The sequence below is a fragment of the Pinus tabuliformis genome, chromosome 7 (assembly GCF_031772625.1).
Source record: "Pinus tabuliformis cultivar Carrire ecotype Pingquan chromosome 7, CPIR1, whole genome shotgun sequence".
NCBI classification, from domain to species: domain Eukaryota; kingdom Viridiplantae; phylum Streptophyta; class Pinopsida; order Pinales; family Pinaceae; genus Pinus; species Pinus tabuliformis.
In genome coordinates this window covers 1,319,550,922-1,319,556,677 of record NC_142293.1, presented here as the reverse complement: position 1 = coordinate 1,319,556,677, position 5,756 = coordinate 1,319,550,922, and the positions used below count along the sequence as shown (strand labels likewise).

At 32.5% G+C, this 5,756-nt stretch overlaps 1 pseudogene; it reads left to right on the top strand.

Moving 5' to 3' along the window:
- The first annotated feature begins 1,722 nt into the window (after positions 1–1,722).
- Positions 1,723–2,768, top strand: LOC149252423 (expansin-like B1; annotated as a pseudogene).
- Positions 2,769–5,756: the final 2,988 nt, after the last annotated feature.

Here is a 5,756-nt window from a genome sequence, read left to right as displayed (position 1 = left end):
CCACTACAATGACTACTGACTCATCTAACTATGATGTCTCACGGGACTGATGATCCTTTTATTACATACCCTACTGGATTTTTTGATGGTGCAGAACAGGGTTGCAGATGCGGTTGCAGGATTTGGATCTGCATGGACAACAACAGACAATAAAGAATCCATTGTGGGGGCGAAGGGGGGGATAACATGAAGGCAGAGACTATGGCGCTTTACGGGCTACTCTAGTTCGCGGAGTCTCTAGAGATCCACAACATCAACATATACGGAGACTTCCAAGCCATCGACAACCATATCTTGGGATCCTCTCACATTTCACATCCACATCTTCAGGACTGGCTTAGGTACCTCAAGGACTTGCAGGACACACTACTGGGCATCTCTATTCAACACTCACATAGAGAACACAACATTGTTGCAGATTCTTTATCTAAGCAAGGTCTCCTCGACTCACTGGAGGGGTTTCATATCACTCTGGAGGTGGATGGATGCTCAATAGATGCAGGTTGTGCGCCATTTCCCTGACCTTTGTCTCCACTGTTTTTGTTTCTGCATAATGGGCACATGTTTTCCTCATACATTTGGACTATATCTTGGAAGATTTTGATATATGTACTCCCTTGTTTTTTGTTTTGGCTATAGCTTTTATTATGGAGACGTGGAATATACGGTCTTTAGACATCAATTATTTTGACATTTCTCTGGAGCTATTAATATATTGGAAAACAATATACATTTCATATAACACATCCAAATAAAACTCAGTGTATTGATTTGAGTGTCTATATAATAAAACCAGTGCTTTTTCTTATCCGAAATATATATATATAATTAACAAAAATAAAAATCTGAAAAAACAATTACAAATTCAAACCAAAAACTCTGAAGATTAAACAACGCCTTTTACTCAGCAAATTGTACATGCGATTATTACACAAACTAGCAACCAACAACGCAAGTGGTGTAGTTAGTTGGTGAGCAAATATTCAGTGGACACATAATTATATCATAAAGGAGAACATTGCCGGAGTCGTAAATTGCAACTACCCTCTCGTTGGGTGCTATTACATTGGCGGCCTTCATCCACTCGTCGCGGTTCCGATCGTGGCCACTGAAGGTGTTACCGCCTCCCACGCAACTCAGTGGCTCAGCACATTGCTTTCCACATTCCGCATGTGCAATATGGAAACCTAACTTTGCAAAAGCCAAGCTTGGCGAGTTTACTGATGTTGTCGAGTCTCTTGGTGCCACCTACGTACGGGAATTTAGTTTGCCGTGGCTACATTTATATATACAGTGTCCAGCACCTATATATTATCTTATTGTGTATGTGGATCTGTATGAATCGAAAATCTTGTTAAATTACCCCAAGTTGACTTGTAGAGTTCAACGACTTCCACATAAAAATTATAAAAATCCTCGGGGATTACCCTGAAATTTAAAAAAAGCCAGCGGTTTTGCTATAACAATTTGACGGCTTCCAATATAAAAATGCCCGCAGATTTCCATGCTTGGAAGGTAAACGATCATTAGTGGAATTCCATGCCGTCGCAGTTTATCCATACAATTTGACTTTCCCTTCATTTATCCATGGTGTGGGTTTGTTACCTATAAATACTCTCCTTAGTCCTACATTTAATTATCAACAATCACAGCTTTCTTACTCAATCAGAGTATTCTCTCTAAGCATTTCCAAAATTTGTCCCTCGTCTTGTATTTACTTCAATGGCTTCCCCAATGGCTTCCCCAGTGGCTGTCAGATGCTCTTACAGCCTGCTACTTTACATTCTGTTATTGCAGAACCTTGTCATGTGTCTCGGCACAAGAGCAGAAGCGTACGTAACATCAAGAGCCGCATACTATAGCAGTGCAGATGGCCTGGGAACGGAAGGTAAATGCATGCATCAATGCACACAAATCTATATTATTACTATTATCCTATCATTTTGTGTACGAGGGATGATATACGTATCTATTAATGTGACTGCAGGTGGAGCGTGTGGATATGGGTTCTTTGGCAGAAATCTGAATGGAGGTGATGTAGCTGCTGTCGCTCAGTTATACAGAAATGGAACCGGATGCGGTGCCTGCTACAAGGTAACCATCATCATCAAAACTATTTCATAACTGGCTACTACAAATTCTACTATAATTATCCACCTTCATCACCTGATTTTTCAATCTTAAGTTTATGGACGAATTTCAATTTTAGTGTGACAAATTCATATTGATGAAAATTATAGGTAAGATGTACCAATAAAGATCTCTGCAGAAGCGAAGGAGTGAAAATTGTTGTGACAGATTATGGGCATGGCGACCGAACTGATTTCATCATGAGCCTTCATGGGTATTCGAAGCTTGGCCGTCCAGACAAAGTTAGCCAACTCATATCGTTGGGTGTGGTGGACGTTCTGGCTATTCAAGTCAGACAGGTAGTTATTTCCATAATTATAAACTTATTCCTCTTTGCATTCCTAGTTATCTATGCTAACTAAATTAGTCTTCCTAATTAAAAAAAAAAGTTCATTGACAATTACCAATGATGTAATATAATGTAATGTAATGCAACGCAGGAGGAATCGTACGACTGGAAAGCTATGTACCGAAGCCACGGGGCCGTGTGGGACGTAGTAACACCTCCGAGGGGCGCTCTTTCTCTTCGTTTTCTGGTTAGTGATGGGAAGAGAGAGGAATGGGTGTCGAGCGCCCATGTAATACCGGCTAACTGGAAGGCAGGGGCCATATACGACTCCGGCATTCAGCTCAATTAACTCATGGTGTAGATTTGGCTTGCTATCCTCATAAATTGTAGTCTGGTAAGAAAGAAAGTGTGAAGTTAGGATGTTTGATAATTTAGTTTTTGATGTTAAGATATTACCGACTGCAAGATCTGTTATTAATAGGTTTCATTTCTATATTTGTATATGGAATGTGTAAAGGAATTTTGGAGTTCGAGTGTTCTAGATTCGAAGTTGCTTCTTGATTCTAAGAATCAGAGTTGCTTCTTAGTTGTATAAGGTTAATAAGTTGTACTTTCTAAAATCAGAAAAAATAAAAAATAAAAGAGGCGGACAATCATTTGTCTCCTGTTAAAAAAAATTAATGCTATTTATTATATGTATAATTTTATTACATTCTTTTAAATATTTTAAACTTTCACAAAGCACTTTATGTGGCATATTTTCTTCTAAATCGTTTAATTCAGAAACCTAATCTATATAATTAATAAGGAAATTATACTTGAATTACAAATTTACTAAGCAAATGCCCATCCACTTACATTTACATTTATATTTATGAATACGTGGATAAACAAAAATACACCTACATACTCATGGTCGAACTGGTTTATCCCATTTTAAAATGCGATTACATTTTTAATTCTCATGACTTTAAAATTAAAGTTATATTGTTCAACCTCACATAAAATCCTAACTTTAAAATTGAAGTTATATCGTTCAACCTGACATACTTTAAAATTAAAGTGATATCGTTCAACCTTAAACAAAATCAGTGAACTGTTTTCTAAAGATATTATTTAAAAATAAATAAATTTATTAATTTTATTAATAAATATTATTATATTGGTAAATTTGTAAAATTCATTTTACTTATAATATATAATAAATATAAGATACAAATATCAATTTATTTTCATCATATTTCTTAAAATTATATTTTTTAATAATTTTAATTTTAATTTTAATTTTCTGTAGTATAATTGCCAAAAACCATATTGGCAATCTTTTATTTATCCAAATGATAAAAAAATCAATGATAGTCAAATAATCATAATGGTAATAGTAATAATAATAGCACTAGCATACATCCATTTTAAGTACGGATCTAACATGAGCCGAGAGGGATCAAATCTTTTCACGTGCAAACTTTTTAGAGCACAAAATACAATGTGTTATTTTTAATTGTATTTGTGAATGTTCTATGTATATATATATATATATATATATATATATATATATATATATATATATAACCAAATAAAATTTTAACCATAAGAACTTTTTTTTCCTATATATATAAATATATGTGAAGTTGATGTCGATGTAAATTAGTTAACATAGATCTTCAAATAGTTCATCTAAATCTCTTGTTGATTTTTTTTTAAAGTATACAATTTTTTTACAATATATTTATTTTTTTTAATTATAGCCAACTTTATTTTTTTATTTAGAAAATTTTTCATTTTTTTAAAAGTAGACGGACAAGACAAATTTAGACAGCCAATTTAAATAATATTTTATTTTTATGGACAAGATACTTACACATTACCTTCATACTGAATTGTAAAATAAACCTCTTGACACAATAACTATCCACAAACTTACCTAAACAAGTAAATCTAGTTTCAAACTAGAATAAAACCTCTTTATTGATTATAATTTAACATTAAAATTTATAAATCTAAAAAACTCACTTACCCCACAAATTAAGAAATCTTATACCCTAATTTAATAGATAACTTTGTTATTTAATATAGTTTATCATTATAATTATAATTTTCACTTTAATATTTTAAATTTTGTTAATAATTATGATATTTTATAATATAGCATTATATGCTTATGAGTTCAGGTTTATGTTCATGATATTAAATTTAGTAAATTTTATTATTAAATAGATCACATTATATTTATAAAAAAAAATATATAGTTTTAATAAAATAAAAGTGGTTTAAAGTTTATATAATATTTCTCTCTTTTAATATATTACATTATCTTAAATTGAGCCGTTGAAATGTTGACTCTTGTGAAATAAAAAAGTACGATGAAATCCTTATATTTTTGAAAGGAAAATCAAAATATATTCTTGTGAAATAAAAAAATACGATGAAATTTTTATATTTTTCAAAGGAAAATCAAAATATATTATTTCAGAGTTCCTTTGAGGCTTAGAATTGCTATTGTTATATATCGTGTCCATGTTTTATTGTTAAGTTGAATATTCTATTTTCATGGATCTAAAAAGTTAGAAATCAATAAAATATGAATGATTGTAAGGTGGATAATATGAAGCAAATATCTCCATTGTCCATTTTATAAAAAAGTATTCTATTTAGATGTTTTGAAACTATTCTATTTATTAGAGCTTTTGAATCTTATTTTGGCATATCATTTTTTATAAATTTATTTGAAATTTTGTGGGGATTTGTTTCAGGATTGAGTTTTGTGAATTCTATAAAATTTAAATGTCTTGATTTTTTTTTAGCATTAAATTTATATATAGTTAAAACTTGATTTGCATCAGTGCACTAGGAGAGTGGGGTGTTTCTTCCATTCATAAGGGGAAAATGTCTCAATTATGATATACATCTATCAACTTGGTTAATTCATGGACTTCGCTGCAACGCGTCTCAGAAAGCTTCATGCTCGTCATTGATGCATGATTCGACAACCTATGCATCTAGATGAATGGATCACGACCCACGAAGGCCCCATGTTCCATTACTCCTCTGAAATGCAGGTGGTGATGAACCATACGGAGACTTGAAGTGATGGAAAATTCAACTTTTAGGCTAGGGTTATTAGATATCAAAGCGATGTGAAGACCAATTTCTAGTTGAGCCATTTAGGGGGAGCGAGAGTTGATTTGCACTGGAAATGGAGGGTTACATTTGGTGTGCTTATATTTTACCATGGTTGGTCTGTCGATGACGGATGACGACATATTAAGTTGACAAGTTTTAGTGTTTCTAATATTGGTATTGGTTTTTCGGTTTTGTTCTGGGGGTGATTGTTTCT